Here is an 18,627-nt window from a genome sequence, read left to right on the forward strand (position 1 = left end):
GATGTTCACAAGGGCGACACTGGCAGTGGTAGATGAGATAGCCCTCGTGGAATGTGCCATAAGCAGACTGGGAAGCAGCAGTTTGGCCAGTTGTTGACAGAAAGAAATGCAAAATGAAATCCACCGGGATATGGAGGTCTCGGACATCCTGTTGCCAATGGCCATAGGCCCAAATATCAAGAGCAGCTTCAAGAACATTTGGAATGGCGTGGTACAGGCACTATCGTCTTTCAGTGCTCATATGACATCCACAGAGTGGAGGGAGCGCATCAGCAGGTTTGGAAGGAGTGCCGAAAAACACTGCCAGTATCAAAGGCTCATCAAAGTGAAAGAATGAGGGCACTTTAGGCATGAACATAGGGATTGCCCTCAATTGGACTTAACTGTAACTTTTGTTCTCCAGCACTGGTATTTTTCATAGATTCATATGCTATTTCAATATTCCCCATCAGACTGGAAATCCGAAGTAAGAGTAAGGAAGTTAACATTTATATTTGAAACTGCAGTCACTTAAGGTCTCTCTTATATTCATTTTGGGTCATATTTCCCCAGAGCCAATAGGCAAAGACTCCCTTAGCTACACCCCGCTGGAGGTCATCTTCAGATTAGCAGAGATCTGGTGAACACTGCAATTTGAACCAAGATGAGCCATAATTGGGGTAGGCGGGAGGGTTTGGTTGTGATCTATGAAAGATAACAATGCTGGTGAGCAGAAGTTACAGGTAAGCAACTTATTCCTTCCCAGCATTGGATCTTTTATAGATTCACATGTGGTTTGAATAGATTATATTGCAATATAAACAAGCATTCAATGCAAAAATGGGAGGAGGTAACAGACTCACCTTCAGGAAAAGCTCACCTTACGCAAACAGTTGGCGAAGCACAGCTTGTCCGAACCTTGGCTCCTCCCTGGAATCCCTGTCTACACAGCAGAATCTTGTGAAGGTGGGGAATGGCCTGTACCTGTCCACCCTGCAGCTATCCAACAGTGGGACACCAGAGAGTAAGCAGTAGTAGAAAATACTGCTCTTGTGGGTGTGCATTAGAATGGTGTGGCCGAAGTATAGGTAAACCTGGAAATAGCTGCCAGGTGGACTTTAATGGAAGGGTGTGAAAGACCACTGTGGGCTGTGAAAAACCAGAGGGTGTTTCACAACCTAGTCCCCGGGATCCCGTACTCAGGTGGCCAGGGAAATGCCATCGCTTTTCGATCCCGACCCTGGGGGTGGACAAGCGAGGGAGGATCACTTGGGTAGGTTGTCCTCTGGGATTTCAGGAGAAGCACCTGATGGTGAGACATGGTATCCCCCTTTTTTGACAACCCACCTAGCCCCTATCCCTACACTACAGCTCCCATAATTCCTCCCCATTTTATATTGAAAACACTACTGAGCCGAGGAAGATGAGCAATGAGGCCAGAAAGATTACCTCTACTGACTTGCAATGGCTCTGTGCCTTTAATGAGACCTAACGATACACAACTGCCACTTGTAAACACTCCCCGTCAGGATAAAAGGTGGCATGCACAGACACACTCTGAGCGAAGCTGGGTACGAGAAGAAGCAGCTCTTTTGGGGCTAATGCGAACCAGGCTATGGAAGTTGGAAGGCTAAGGGGCTGATCGGCAGTTGTTAGAACGAGAGAGCACCAGGCGAGAATTCCACACTTTTGGGGAGCTGTAAGCATTCCAAGACTAAAACCGAGGGAGCAGAAAGGAGACATTTTCGAGATGCTTCAAAGCAGCCCGCCACCCTCTCGGATGAACGACAGTGTTGGGGAAAAGCAGAGGAGGCGTTGATAACGGCCTCGACTGCTACATGAAAGGCATTGAAGAGAGAAGCCCAATTAACAAGACCGGTGAGTTATCAAAGTCAACAAATGCCCGTTTTGTGTTAAAAGCAAAAGTAACTAACCAAAAGTTGAATGTTGCGCGTGTGCCGATAAAACACGAGGCAGAATCACACATTCGAAAGTCCCTGTGAAATGTTCTGAGTTGAGGTGTATTAAACATGAACCGAAGGCAAGAAAGTAACTGCGATCCCGAACAAAAGTTGAATAAGTGAAAAGCAAAGTATTTGAACTTCGAATATGCCGAGAGGGCAAAGTATATGAACTTTGAAAAAGGACAAGAGGGCAAAGTAAAGAGAAGAAACTACAAGTACTGAGAAGCATTGCGAGATGAGGAAGATTGTTGATTGTTGAATTGTGTAAGCAGAGATCGAAGTGATCATGCAGAGGTGGACGTAAAATCCTTGCATTTTCTAAAGTCTTCGACAGTAAAAGATAACAAGGACATAACGTGGGGAAGTGAATACCACCAGCGAGAAAGATAGTCTTGAGCCCATCGAAGGGAAGCCTGTGTTGAATTGTGACAAAGTAAAAATAAAGAGCAGAACTGTGTATTTATGAGAAGGGGGATGCAGCCTAAGGAACTGATTGAACTGCCAAGAGCTTGAAGCCCAAGCCTGAACTGTTGAATTGTACCAGTAAGCCAACATGTGCAAGACTGATTGAACTGTGCCATCCACCTAGCCTTTTTAAGAAACTCTCGAGACCCCATGCTGCTGAACGTGGGGATGGTGGGAATTGTTACCTAAGCCATTCTGACATTTCTTGTAAGACACTATTTTCTCTTTTATATTCCCTTAACACATTTGTCATTTGAGAGAGGGGAGCAAGGTTAGATTTCTTGAGTATAGGACTTTTTATTTTGACTAGACTGACCTGGACTTGTTTGGAATTTGTTTAATGTTCGAGACTACTCCCATTCTAGAGTCAGGGCCGGTTAGGAATTCTACCAACCCAAACAAAACACCAAAATAAAGGTTTTTAAAACTTGTATCTATTGTATCTGTGTCTACTATTGATACCATGCCTTCGTTACAGGGCCTAGGACAGAAGGTATGGTTGAATGTCCTGAGATAGTTTAGTTTAGTTTAGTTTATTATTTGTATAGCGCCGCCTGGCCCTAGGGCATCCAGGCGCTTGCGATGAATACAACAAGAATAATACAACAGAAATGTACAAACCGATTACATATTTACAATTTACAGTCTTGGTGCATGCTAGTAAGGTAGGGCTAGGCAGTTTACGTTTCTTTGGATAGAAGCCAAATTTTGGTGTTGTGTCTAAATCTGTGAAAGGAAGGTTCTGATCTCAGCTCGAGTGGAAGTGAATTCCAAAGTTTGGAGGCAAGCATGGGGAAGCTGGAGCCACCTGCTTTTTGGAGCTTAAATCTTGGGATATTTAAGCAGTGTGTTTGAGCTGATCTGGTAGGGCGCGCTGGGGTGTGGTGATTGAGATTGTCGGATAGGTATCTGGGTGCTTGGTTAGCTAGGCATTTGTGTGTGAGTGAGATGGTTTTATATTCAATTCTTTGTGGTATGGATAGCCAATGGCAGGTGCGTCTGGCGTCCGAAATGTGTTCATGTTTGGGTATGTTCAGGGCTGCTCGCAAGGCGTTGTTTTGTATGACTTGTAGTTTGTTGATGTTTTTCTGACTGGTTCCCAAGTATAACGCATTGCAGTAGTCAACTTTGGAAAGGACTAGCGCTCTGGCTAAGGTGATGCAGTTGGATGGTGAGAGGTAAGGTCTGCTGGCATTGATGAGTTTACAGGTGTAAGCAGTGGCTGATGATATGGAATTGATCTGTCTTGTCAGTGTGAGGGAGGAGTCGAGGTAGATTCCTAGGGTTTTGACGCTGTTAGAGACGATGATGTTATTGCCGTCTATAGTGAATGCTTGATAGAGTTTGTCGAGTTTATTAAGTCTGGGTTGGGAACCTAGGAGAAGAAGTTCGGTCTTGTCGTCATTGAGGCATAGGCCATGCTTGGCCATCCATTCTTGGATAATGGAATAAATGTTGTTGAGAGCAGTGAGGTCGGTGGAGTAGTCGCCTGTTAAAGGGATCAGTATTTGGGTGTCATCTGCGTAGTTGGTGTAGATGACACCCAGGCGGTCCAATATGTCAAAGAGGGGTTTCGTGAACACATTATATAGAGTGGGGGAGACGCAGGAGCCCTGGGGGACACCGCAAGTGACTGGGGCTGGGATGGCAGAGGCTGTGGGTGCGTAGACTCTCATGGATCTGTTGTTAAGGAAGGAATGGATCCATGCGTTGGCGTTATCTGAAAATTTGGCCGCTGAGGATAGATGTTTGCAGAGGATGTCGTGGTTGACCAGGTCGAAGGCGGCCGATAAGTCAAGAAGGAGAAGGATGGCTAGTTTACCATTGTCTTTAATGTTGTCCATCTGTATCTTAAGGTCAATCAGGGCGGTCTCAGTGCCGTGTTTGGGGCGGAATCCTGATTGTCTGAGTCCTAGTAAGTTATTTTTCTCAAGGTGGTTCTGTATCTGAAGATAGGCAGCTCTGTCGAGGATTTTTAGTAGGAAGGGTACGGTCGTAATGGGTCTGTAGTTGGTGGGGACATTAGGGTCAAGGGTGGGCTTCTTAAGTAAAGGAAGAACCCAGGAGTCCTTGAGGTTGTTGGGCACTATGTTGGAGGTGAAAGATGAGTTGATGAGGGAAGTGATGAAGGGAGCAAGTTGTTTGGCTGCATCTTTAATGACTGGGGCTGGGCAGGTATCGCCTTGGCATTTGGACGGTTTAAGAGAGTAGATTATTTCTTCAACCTCTTTGATGGTTATGGTGGAAAACTCAAAGAGGTTATTGTCATCATTTTGGGGGGTGGTGTGGGTGTGTGTAGAGGGGGTGATGTTATCAGTGAGGGTGAGGCTTTCTTTCTTTGTCAGGATTTTGGCTTGTAGTGTGGCAATTTTGCCTAGGAGTGCTTCCTGGATGCTCGTGCACCAGTGGATGTCTTTGTTACAAGTGTCTGGAGTGGGGGAGGGTGATTCGAGTTCTCTCAGGATATTGAATAGCTCTTTGGTATTAGATTTGGCGTTGCTGATTCTTTCATTGTACATGTTTTTTTTAGACTGGATGATGGCTGATTTATAGATGTTCGATGCCAGTGCGTAAGATGTCTTATTAATAGTGGATGGTGACTGTTTCCATGCTAATTCAGCTTGTCTTTTGGATTTGCGGAGTGTTTTTAGTTTGGGGGTGAACCAAGAATTGAGGTGTGCTCGTGGTTTGGCTTTCCGAAGCTTGAGTGGTGCTATGGTGTTTATGGCCTTAAGGATAGTTGTGTTGTATAACTCTACTAGTTCAGTAGGGTTGGTCATGGTGGGTGAGAAGTCGATGATGGGTTGGAGTAACGGGAGGAGTTTCTCTAGTGTGATATTTTTGTTGTTTCTTGTGAGTGTGGGTGGGGCATTGGAGGAAGGCCCTGGTGTTTGAGTGCCTTTGTTGATGGTGAAGGTAATAAGGTGGTGATCAGTCCAAGCGCATGGAGTGTTGGAAAGGATGGTAGTGTTGCAGTTGAGGTCAGCTATCCAGTCAAGGATGCGGCCTTTGTTGTGTGTGGGTTGTGTGATATGGTGGGTGAGTCCTAATTCTGAAATTGTGTTGGCGACAGTGTGAGCTTTGTCATCTTTCTCATCATTGAGACCTAGATTAAAGTCTCCTAGGATGAGTAGTCGAGAGTTAGGTTTGATATTGTCAGAGAGTAAAAGGGCTATGTCGTCATTAAAGGATAGTATAGGGCCTGGCGGTCTGTAAATGAGGTGGATGGTGATAGTGCTTGTGTGCGTTGTGTGTAGTTTGAGGGTGAGTAGTTCCGCTGATGGCAGTGATTGGTTTTGTATGTGTCTTATGTTGATGGAGCTTTTTGCAATAATGGCTACTCCACCACCTTTAGCTGTTTGTCTGTCTGCACGGTAGATGGTATAGTCATTGGGTATAGCAAGTGATAGAGAGGGGCCAGACGCTGGGTGAAGCCAGGTCTCTGTAATAGCTATGAAGTCGAGATCATTGAAGGAAATAATGTCGGCTATGTCTAGGGCATGGGCGACTACAGATCTCGCATTGATGAGTGCACCTTTGATGGTTTCGGTGGTGATGCGTGATTTTTTGATGTGGGTGCGGGGGGAGGGTGCGTTCAGGCCGTGTGATATCTGGTCTGACGGAAGTGTAGGGCGTGTGCAGGAAGGGGCAGATTTGGTTAAGGTTATATTTTGTTTGTTGCCTAGATTGAGGAAGGATACGGGTGTGTGTGTTCTGGATCTGAGTCGGGTGAGTCTCGATAAGCCTGAGCAGGGATAGGATTTGCTGGTAGTGAGGTTCGTGATAGTGGATTGGCCGATGGGAGTAGTTTGTGATGCTTCTTGGGGGCTGGAGGTGTCTGCTGTGCGATGAGAGTCGATGGAGGAGGTAGGTTGGAAGGGGTTGATGTTGGGTAGGAAGGGGGTGGGGCAGGGTATGGGATAATGTCTGGGGCAGGCTAGTCTGCTGAGGCCATTGGGGTGTAAGCGAAAGTGTGGCCCTGTACAAGGGGTGACATGGGGGACCAGGCAGAATGGGAACATAATGAGGAAGGTCCAGGTTATCATATCTGAATTTAGAGGGAACTGGCGCACAAAATCATCAGAGAGAAGCTAGTACGCAATGTAAGTGCACAATGGTGCTGCAGTGAGGGTACTGACGCAGAGAATCAGAGAAATGCTAGTACACAGTGCTAATACACAGTTCTAATACACAGTGCTAATACACAGTGTACTCTAAGCGACCATGAGGCACTACACAATGTCACAGTGGTCTCTAAGCGACCATAAGGCACAACACAATGTCACAGTGGTCTCTAAGCGACCCTAAGGCACAACACAATGTCACAGTGGTCTCTAAGCGACCCTAAGGCACAACACTATGTCACAGTGGTCTCTAAGCGACCCTAAGGCACAACACAATGTCACAGTGGTCTCTAAGCGACCATAAGGCACAACACTATGTCACAGTGGTCTCTAAGCGACCCTAAGGCACAACACAATGTCACAGTGGTCTCTAAGCGACCATAAGGCACAACACAATGTCACAGTGGTCTCTAAGCGACCATAAGGCACAACACAATGTGAAAGTAGTTTGTGTTAGACCGTACTGCAAAAACAGGGTTCAGTGAAGGCTTGAAGCAGTTCAGGTTGCTGGCTGGAGCAGTGGAAAAAAGGTTGCTGTAAGGGGCAGTATGCTTGCCCCAGAGGAGATGGGCAGGGGATCTAGCCCTATGCTCGATGGCGTATACAGGCTAGAGATAGGCACCGTGTACAGTGCCTTCGAGGTGGGCCGGTTCGAAGCCTGATAGGAAGTGAACATGATCAACTTGATTGGCAGCACACCAAATTGTAGAACGCTTGCACTTGTGGTGATGGCAAAAGACCACAGAGTGTGTGCAAGCTTTAGCCAGAACATCTTGGCAATGCTGAGGCCTAGGAACGTGCCTGAATTCTAGGAAAGCAGGAGTCTAGCCGTCAGGTTGGGGAAGATTGTATTGTGGTGTATACTCTGCCCCCCTATCCCTGCAGAGGAGTTTGAAGGCCGGAAGTAGACACATTGGAGGTGCCGAAGACTGGATGAGTAGTTCGGAGAACCAGAATTGCATCAGCCAGGCTGGGACCACCAGGAGCAGTTTGTACCACTCATCTGAAAGCATGCAGGACCCTGGGGATTAGTGGACACAGGTGGGGAAGGCACTCCTTAAAAACCCTGCCTGCCCATGGAAACTTGAAGGCATCCCCCAGGCTCACGGCTTGGGGCAAATTGCTGGCAACTGCTCTGCACTTAGCATTCTCCTATGTGGCAAAGAGGTCTTTCTCCAGAACACACCACTTTTGAAAGAAGAGATGGAGCTGGTCGAGGTGAAGCTCCCACTGTGATAGGATCACAGTTTTCTGCTCAGGGAATCAATAATTGAATTGTGGATGCTGGGCAGATTTAAGGGGTATAGCAAGATTCCATCACTCTAAGCCCATTTCCAGAGGTATTGGGCTTATGCTGAGAGGAGGGGTGATCAGGTGTCACCTTGATTCCGAATATAAAACATGGTGGTGATATTGTCCATGAACACCTGAATCACCTGCCCCTGGAGATGGAGGTGAAAGGGTTTCAGAGCCCAGAATACAGCCAAGTTTGAGAACGTTGATGTCCAGCAATTTGGCGGATGGAGACCATAGGCCTCTGGCATGGCAGTTGCCAGTGTCTGCTCAGCCTTCCAATCAAGCGTCAGTGGTGACGGTGATCTGGAGTGTAGGGGAGTGGAACAGTGCACCCTGGATTAAGTTGACAGGCACAAACCAGCAAAACAGAGCGAGGCGGAAAGGGCGTGAGAGTGACAACCGGTCATCCCATTTGCCTGAGACTTGCTACCTGGCGTCCAAGTAGTCTTGTATAGGTCTCAGCCGAAGCCTGCAGTGCTGTATTAAGGGGATGCAGGAAGACATCATCCCAAGGAGAGATTTCAATGAGCTGACTGAGATCAAGTTAGTCTTTGCTAGTATGGTATTGACCCTGTTCACCGAATGGGTACCTACTGGGGAGGAAAATAAGTAACAAAACATACTAATGCACACCATGTATGCCTTGTATGAGGCAAGATGGTAGACTGTATTGCACATGTCACAGCTGGATAAGCACCTTGCCTATCCCTAAAGAATGCTCGCATTTACCTCTTCTCGCTTCTGAAGTATATCCCGTTAGGCATAGGCAAGTGTGTTCTTGGCTCTCGCTTTTCTGCTGCAAGGCAGCTTTAGCTTGCGGAAGTCATATTACAAGGACTCACGGCTGCCTTAGAGTGGTTGCAAAGCTTTAGGGAGTAAATTCACTTTGGTAAAAATGCATTACTCTATACTGCCCTCGCTGATGACACTAACAAGCACGGCAGAATGCAGCTTGCATCAAAAGCCTGTATAATGAGGGTTTGTTCTTGGTCAGCATTGATGTTGCAAGGTGTGACCTTGCCCAGTTAGTACCACCCCACTGCCATTGAAACTCATGCATTCAAGTGGGTATAAGAGTATGACCCGGAGGAGGGAGGTGGGTTGCGCAGAAGTCCTGTGTTGCCATTGGTTATGTGTCTGCTATTGCTTTACTAATAAAGTGTTCATCAATCCACCAGAATCGGGAATGGTAATTTCTGACACAACAGTCTGGTACCTTAAGACATTGAATTTCCACTGCTCTGCGGCTGGACCTGGGGCCAACAGGCACACTTCCCGGTGATCCCCTTCCACCCAGAAAAGACCTTTGTCAGATGGGGGGGGGAGGCAGAGCACTCAGAGACTCGGGTAGGGCAGACAGAGCATAGGCTGAAGGAGACGATAGCTGATCGAAAAGTCATAGATTGGTGTACACAGGTCATTGCGTCAATGTAGTGTGATGTCATGTATTGTGCCATTTGAAATTGGTCAAAATGTCTGAATCTGTTTGGAGTAAATCGGAGGGAGAGTACCCTGCCTAACAGAACTGGAAATCTGAAGTAAGAAAAAGTAAAACCGGTTGGCCACAGGAGTTTAAAAGCACCACATCCATGTTCCCTACGGACTTAAGAAAACATGAGACCGCGGTCTCGGTCAGAGTATTGTAGAACCGAGTAAAGGCAAAGATGAATGTGTTCTGTATAAGTTCAAAGAGAACATTTGGATGATTGTCCTGTCAAAATCCATTCCTCATTATTTAAAACCCTTAATGTGCAACGCAAGTTGAGACCCTGCTTTATATTTCACACGCTCTTCTATCCTAGTACCGTAGCTCTAACAGGCTGTATTTACACCGATTATGTGTCTTGTCTTAAACCCTTACCTACCCATGTCTCTGAAGAACTAAATAGTGCTCTCTGAATTGTGGGTAGACTAACGGTGGATATAGGCTGTGAACCAGCAGTCATCTGAAGCTGACCAGCGCCGGAGGGTGTCTCTGAAATGTCTATACAGGGGAAGGAACAGGGCTCAGGGTGCATTACCTGAGCCTCCAGATAAACATGGCAGAGTGGTTAAGTTAATGGGCCGTCCCCCCAATCACCAGCCACGGGACCCCAATAGCATCCCAATGAAGACTGGGTTGGGAACAGACCTGGATCCAAAATAGCAATACCTTGTATTAGCCCATGAGAATGGGTTCAGGGCAAGCTAGACAAGTGCCACTCCCTCCTACAGGGAGTCCAGCTCACTCATGTTTACTCACTACTCGCCAAAAGCATGCAAGCACCTGGAACAATGGCACGAATATACACAGTGTGAATCCCACCTAAACATTTTGCCCAGGAAGGCACATTCGATCTAGACAGAATAATGAATTTAAGAAAGACATTAGAGAAAAAGGGTGCAAGTGTACACCAACTCCAATGGGACAGCTACCACGATTGGAATACCAAAGCTATTAAGAGTCCGAGCAAATCTAAGCCCCGGGCACTAAAAGACTCACAAGAAAAGCTCCAGGAGCAAGTAAAATCCATGAAAACTGAGTACTCAAACTGGCAGGTCCCGACCACACAACAGTGCAAAAACGATTATATTCCATTATCCAAGGGGAGCCCTTGTTGAAAGAAATCCCCAACGATATTTTGGACACTAATAATCCAGATATCTTGAATAACATAGGCCACCAGCGACCTGATAACCACAATTCCTCTCAACTACCAACCTACCAGCAATTCACAGCCATGCAGCAAATGAGTGGCCCGTTCACTCCTGAAATAGGAGCTCAGATTTCTAAATTGTTTTCACCAGCCTCAGGCTAATTCAAAGGTTTCCCAAACTCGACAACAGATACCAGCATGGGCGTTTTCCCCACTCAGACAACTCCCAGGAGGGGGAGACACCCTAGCCAGAGTACATGCCCCATAGAGCGCCATTGACTTATTTAACATGGTCCAGAGATTCCCAAAGATACGAGAAGACCCTGTCAAATTCCAGGAAGAGATCCAAATGATAATAGACTGCTACTACCCCACTTGTGTTGATTTAAGTAGTGCTTCCCCCGGACACCTTTGCTTTGCTTAAAGTGTGTGCGAATTGGCCAAATGAAGAGCTAGCTAGAGATTTAAAAACATTCATTGACAGATTGGTACAAAATATTCTGGAAATGTGCCCCCGTAAAACAGATTGGGGTTAAATACATCTGTGAAAGTAGGCCATGGGTTGGCACCCTGCGGAATATTTCAAATGTCTAAAACTGTGTTTCAAACAACATTCTGGGATCATGGATGCCATGCTTAAAGCACCACAGGCTGTAGTAGCACAGTTGGTTATGGGTTGCAACCCAAGGTGTCAGAACAGATTAAGCAGTAATGATAGGATGCGAAAGAAAGGTTGTCAAGGTTTTGCTGGCCGCACACCATTTCCATGAAAAGGTTCAGAGACAAAAAGAAACAGTGGAAGCCAAGCTTATGGCACTACAGATCTAGAGCGTCCAACCTTCTCAAGGAGGAGGAGGGTTCCGCAAGGCAACGGGAGGATAGGGCGGGGTCGGGGAAGAGGAGCGCTTCAGTCATACCAGTCAGGATAACCCGCTGAAAGGTATTATTCAAACACGAGCAGTGACCAGTGCAACTATTGCAAGGAGTTTGTGCACTGGAAAGCCGAATGCCAATATTGACCTCACTACGACGATGGAGGCGGACAGCCAGCCGCATTAGGCGGGACAGCACTAGGTCCACTTCCACAGTTATTTATGTCAGTTATTTATGGCCCATGTATAGGATTGCCAAGGAGTCCCCAAGCTTGTTGCACCACGTATATCAATTGATCCTGCTGACCCCAATGTAATATGCAATGTTGCTGGTCAAAAGGTTTCATGTTTAATGGATACAGGGGCATCAGACAGCATAGTAAATGCCATTGGTATAGGAGGTACGCCGATACCTCACCCAGTGTACACCCCCTCAGATGGTTACTATAGGCCCCATTTCTGAACATGCCTTTTTGTTAAGCCCCTGTTCTCCTGTGAATTCTTTTGGGTTACATTTGTTGTGTGAACCGAATTGTATGATTCATTGTTCTCCCGATGGTGTATATTTTATATTTAACACAAAAGGGATGATGATCCTTATTTTCAATTAATTCTTTTGAAGTAGCCGCAAGCTCACTAAGTCACCCTCACACAAAAAGCTAAACATCCCTGAGATGATATTTCTCCCTGGGCAGCGCTGTTGGGCCACTAATCTAAGATAAGGGATAGTAAGAGAGGCTGACCTAGATTCCTCAATTTAACCTCTAGATAGTGTGCATGACATCAATGAATTTAAAGCATTCTCTGAAGCGCCCCTTATCTCCAGGTATTTTTTTTTAATCAAAGTTATAAAACCCTCACGCAATGTCAGGGATAATAACACTGGGGGAGTTAAACTACAAACCTTTACAGTTTACCCTATTTGAAATTGAACTTCATCTAATTTGCAATTAAATTGCTTATAATTAAGTCCTGAAGAAAGAGGCAATGACTAATTTGAATGCCTGCTGAAATGGGTTGACCATTGAAGTCTATGGTTTCCAGATAGACTTCGGACATCCATAAAACATTTTGATGCCGCTGTTCAAAGATTTTTTTTTATCTACCTACTATTAGTTGGTGTTTTAAGGACACATAAGAGGGAGTAATAAAGTTTGTAGTTGTTAGGCAATATTGTATGCAGTACCCTTTGGGTGCACTACAACAACCCTGACCGCCTGGCAATAGGAACTCAACCTTTGGTATAAATCTGTACTACACAGGTTGGTAGTGTGGTCGAGTAGCCAGGCTTATTTCAAGAGGGGTCAATGTGAGCTGTAGGGGAATTACACAGAGATTCACAGTGATAAGTATTCAAACACTTACACGCAAGGTTTCTTGATTAAACAATTATTACTTTAACAGTCAGTTTGAATAAGCCTTTTTCAGAAGGGAGTAATATAAAGCAACACACAAATATATTTAAAAATACACACTCTTAGTTTTCTAAATCAGCAAATGCCCATTTGGGATGGCCCACAGACACTACCTACACCCTCAGGTGACTTCAATAGTTAGGGTGCTGGGGACATTACTATATCACTGTTGCATTTAGAATATTACTGAGAGGGGTGTCAAAGAAAAGAGGTTTCAGAATAAGAAAAATGTTCACACAATTATTCGTAATCAGTTAAGTACTTAAAAAAAAACAGGATTCCAAGATGGCCACCAGGGGATTCCAAGATGGCCGCCGGGGTAGTGAGACGTGTATGAAGCGCTCTCTGCCCGGGCCGCCAACATAAGCAATTGAAATGAAGCAAAATTAGATGACAGGAGGTCGGAACTACCCCCACATCCCCACGGACCCCTGGCGTGAAAAATCAGGGTTTCGGACCCGCAGACGGGGGCCTCAGAGGGATGGCGGGGCGTGGAGGGACAGCCCCTCCCCCATCGGGAAACAGACGACCACCGGCCGGCGGAGACGGGGGATACCGGTGAGCAGCACCCCGCAAGGAAGGCGAAGGGCGGAAGGCAGGACTCAGTGCTACCCCCGGAGAAAGAGGGAGACGGACCTCGGCTCCGTGGACGTGTAGGCAGCGGGGAGTGTGAGGAGCGCGAGGCGGCCCCTCCCCCACCGGGGACCGCAAGAGTAGTGCCGTTGGAGGCGGCCAGTGCGGAGCAGAGGGAGGCAAAGACCACCATCCAGCGAGGGGCTTCCCCGCCTCTCCCACGCACAATCAGAGGAAGAATATAAAGTAAGGCGGGAAGCACCGGCAGCAGAGGCCCCAATAAGCAGGCAGCCCGGGTGGGGCAGCAAAGGGACCCGGACCAAAGGAAATAGCAACAGCAGCCGCAATAATCGAGGTGGGGGGTTGGTGTCCCCCCCCCCCCCCCCCCCCCAGTCAATGCAGAACCACCAGACAGTGATAGCAAAGGCAAGAAGCAGCGGAGCAGAGGGACATAGGTCCTCCTCCCCAGGACGTGCAGTGGAGGAGCGGCTGTTAAGGGATAACAGGCCACCGGCAACATAGAGAGTAACCTGTGGAATGGATGGGGACACAGAAGGCGAGCTCCATCGGTCCCCACAACACAGCGGACAAGGGGACACCCCTGGCGGGGCACAGATCCCCCGCCCCCAGCAGGATCTGCCAAAAAGGACAGGTGGACAAGGTGTAACGCTCACCTGGTTCCCACGGAGGCGCGGCGTCGAAGGCGCAGAACTCTGAAGATGGACAGGAAGGGCCCCTCTATTCTGGCTTCCCTGGCTCGTTGGATACCCTCCTGTGCGTGAAAAGGGAGTATTACCAACTGTGGAACAATGCTCAAGCCTCCCACTCCCTTCCAACCCTCCACGATACCTCCTCCACGATTCCCCGTGAAGCCTCACCTTAGGGTTTGGAAGGATGAGCTCTCCATCCTGCTTCTGATGCAGGGGCGCGTTGAAACCCAGTTACTTCACTGGATTGAGGATTGATGGGAGTTCAGGTAAGCTTGACTGTTCAGGTAAGGCGCTGTAAAAGTTCTGTTCAAAAGTTCAAGCTTAATAATAATGTTCGTTGTCTAATTGCAGCAAGCGCTAATGCTTATGTCTTTTTCCCCTTAGGGGCCGGGGTTCGGAGTGCCGGAGATATGGCGCCGACCCGAAGTGAAACAGTTCTGGATGAGCGCTCAGGTAATGTCTTTGCATTCGCTCATTCAATGTCTTTGTCTTTTTTCCCCATAGGGGCCGGGGTCCGGAGATGCCAGGAAGCGGCAGGACCCGAAATGCAGTGGGAATAATCCAACAGGTAAGACTTAAAAGGAAACTGAGCTTTCCTTATTCCTTTTCTCCCTCTCACCTTTGTTCTTGTCTTTTTTCCTCTAGGTGCCGGGGCATAGCTGAATCCGGAAGATCGCTGCTGAAGATGGAAGCGCCTTGCAAAGGTGAGTAAAATGCAGCGCTGCAGCGCTCGAAACGAAATGCCTTTAAAATGATGTCTTCCTTTTCAGGGCCGTTGGAGAAATGACTCCGGGATGCAGATTTAGCAGGTAAGGGCTTTTCTTCTCCTATTCTCTTCCTTTCTCCCCTTGCAGGTGTTCCAGGGTGCTGGCAGGCGTGGCTGAAGTCAGGATGCAGGAGCTGACATGGTGAGCGTCCAGCTGCTAGGTGCAGAACAACGCGAAGCATGTGTGGCTGTTCGGGTGGGGTTTAAATAGCCTTGGAAGAAGTTCCTGGTATGTATCCTTCCACCAATCAGGTATGTATCCTTCCACCAATCAGGTATGTATCCTTCCCCGACCACACCCGAGTGGTGAAGTAGTCCTACAGGTTAAGTAGTCCCATTCAGGCCTCAAGAGGGCCTGGATGAAGCAGCAAGGTCTGCATCAGGTAAGTGTGCACCCAAGCACTTAAACACATATCCTCTTCTATGAGCCTGGCGCCTAAGGCGCCAGGACTGGGGTCCGCTATGAGCCTGGCGCCTAAGGCGCCAGGACTGAGTCCAAAGGGCCCCGACTTGGGCCCGCTGAGACTTCCCTGGGGAAAATGATGTCTGCTTCTGGGGTTGCTGGGCCCGGCCTGGCTCCTTAGAGGTAGGCATCATGACACAAGGCACCCCCCCCCCCCCAGCAGAACCAAACACACAGGTACGGGGGAAGGTGAGAAGGGGACCAAGAGGGGAGGCCTCCTCTGGGAGTGAAGAAAGGGGGAATTAAGAAAGGGGACCCAGAGCAGAACCACTATCTAAACACAGAAGGAAGTGGGTCACTGCGGAGGACAAATACCTGCCCGAACAACCAATATATGGATCAAATCTCGGCAGCCCCCCCCCCCCAGCATGTCAAAGAGAGGACAGCGGCAGTGTGGCCAACGGAAAGCATATATATATATATATATATATATATATATATATATATATATATATATATATATATATACGGCAGTACACCCCCTGAGTGCCCCGGGACATCCCCGGAAGACCAAAGGTACCATGTCAAAGGCCAAGGGGAAAGGGAGCTCAGCACAACAGACCCCTCAGAACACAAAGCAGGATGGCCACATCCTCCCACTGTGGTCTGCGGACTCCGCAACACAAAATAGAGGAAGGGGACAGGAGGACCCTCACGGCAAAGGCAATGGACCTATGCCTCACCAACAATTACCCTCAAGAGACGACATGCAAACATGGTTCATGGAACTACAAGAGAATTTCATGTCAACAGTACAGGAACAATTTGCAACAATGAGGAATGACATGAAGCAGGTGGTCCAGGACCTGAAAGTCGATGTGGCCAAGTTAGAGGAGAGAACGGATATACTTGAAAGATAATAATAATAATAATAATAATAATAATATCGTTCCAAGGTATCGAAGAAGAAACACAGCAAGTCAGCGAAGGACAGGAACGCCTGGCAAAACTAACCCACAACCTAGAGATCCAATGCGAGGACCTTGAGAACCGCTCTCGAAGGTCCAACATACGCATAAAGAATATGGCGGAGTCAATTCAAGACAAGGATCTCAAGACGGCGGTGAAAGAGGTGTTTAGAGATATCCTGGAGGCACAAGAGACAGAAGAAATTGGGGTTGACAGAGTGCACAGGGTGGGCCCGAAGAGATCTGGAGCGCCAGGGGAGAGACCGCGGGACGTTCTGGTAGCCCTCTCATCATACCCACAAAAAGAACAAATCTTAAGGAGGGCGAGAGAGATGGACCATATAAGAATGAAGGGGCAAGACATGCAATTATATCAAGATTTAGCCCTAAGAAGAGCGATGGCCCCCCTGGTTAAAGCATTAGTGGCGAGACAAATCCCCTACAAGTGGACTTTCCACTTTGGGCTGTTGTTCACATGGGAGGGAAAACAGAGAAGAGCGACCACGTGGGAGGAAGGCCTCAGCATGACGGGGCTCCAAGCAGAGGAAGAGGAGGAGGGGGATCCAAAAACAAGGGGAGAGCAACAGAGAAGGCCGAGAGGATGGGAGACGGTCAGACAAAGGAAGAAAAACACAGGGAAGGAGGGCCGCAGGATGTCGCCATAAACTGAAGTATGTGGACAAGGCCAACGTTAGAGACATTCTGTGGGGACCCAGCCAAGACAACCAGCTAGGGGTCTATGTGGAGGGAACTCAGAAGCATCGAGAGTCATCTGAGAAAGCAGCCCGGAGAGAAACCCTGGCCTTGGAACCCGGTAAGGACAGAGCAAAATGCGGGGTTTAGGATTCCCCGCGGTGTACCCCCGAGTTTAAGGAGGGCAGGGGGCGATAGGCGCTACGCCCTTGCATCCTAAGGAACCCGTGCCCTACTCGGGGGAAAGTTGTTTGGTTCACTGTTATTAGTTAGGGGGGAGAGTTCGGGGGAGAGTTCAGGGGAGGGGTAGCGGGACGGGGGTGGGGCGTGGAAGAAGGCAAACGCAGCAAGTAGGTGGAACCTAGGGCACTGGACCTGGACCTGATATCATGGGGGAAATTTGCATTCTGACATATAATCTCAGGGGCCTTAACTACCCAACGAAAAGGGTAAAATTTGAGAAGTTGCTTAAGAGGGAAAAAGCAGAAATATTACTACTTCAAGAAACGCATATCAGAGCCCGGGACAAGCAGAAAACATGCATAAGAGGATACAAGATATGGGCGCAGGACGAACACAACTGAAAAAAGAGCAGGCGTGCTGATAGCGATAAAAGAGGGGGGGATGCCAGACTAGTAGACAAACACACAGATAAAGATGGGAGATACGCATTTGCCAATGCGGTGATAGAGGGATACAGTATTACCCTGGCATCAATATACGCTCCTAATGCAGGACAAGATGGCTTTCTAAGGGATACGCTAGGGAAACTCGAAGACTTTGCAAGGGGAGAAGTAATCCTGGGAGGTGATCTCAATATGGCATGGCACCCTCAACTAGATAGAAGCTCGGGGGGCCCGCGTGGCCAAGGGGCACCATCGAAACGCCTCAGGCAGCAGATGGAACAAATGGCCCTATGTGATGTGTGGAGGGAACTCAGGGGGGAACAGAGGGGATATACATGCTTCTCGCATGTTCATAATTCCATGTCGAGAATAGATTACTTTTGGGCATCAGCGGGACTAATGGGAAAGATTAAGGGGGTGGACAAGGGGTCAATATCATTGTCGGATCATGCTCCCTGTGGTTGGAGGTGAACCTACCTGGGAAGACAAATGGTCTCTGGAGGTGGAGGTTACTCCAGGACATACTCCAAGATCCAGTAACAGGAGAGTCAATTAGGGAGATGATAGAAGAATATTTTGAGCAAAATGACACAGGGGATGTCTCTCTGGGGACGGTATGGGAGGCGTTTAAAGCGTAATCTGCGGGAAGATGATAGCTTTGAAGGTCTCGAAAGACAAACAGAGGTACAAATGGGAAAGGGAGCTGGAAACCACAATAGCAGACATCCAAGAGAAAATCCTGATACAGCCCACACGGCCATTAAAGAAATAGTTAAGACATACACAGGGTCAATTAGAAATGCTGCGCACTAAAGGCGCAGAGAGAACACTGTTATACCGCAATCAAAGATACTACATCAAGGCCAATAAAGCAGACAGATTATTAGCCAGACAATTCCGTGCAAAACAAAAGGAGATGACGATAAAAAACATTCGAAACACGTACGGGGAGCTACTGACGTGCACACATGACATCGGAGAGGCATTCAGGGAATTCTACCAGAAGCTATATTCCACGGGCTTCCCAGATGGGGACGCACAAGACAACTACCTACAGACCCTACCCATCACACAAATATCGGAAGAGGAGAGATTAGCTCTAGAGAGCCCGGTAAGGGAAGAGGAAGTGAAAAAGGC

This window comes from Ambystoma mexicanum, chromosome 2p (genome assembly GCF_040938575.1).
Source record: "Ambystoma mexicanum isolate Mex_15411 chromosome 2p, UKY_AmexF1_1, whole genome shotgun sequence".
Lineage (NCBI taxonomy): Eukaryota > Metazoa > Chordata > Amphibia > Caudata > Ambystomatidae > Ambystoma > Ambystoma mexicanum.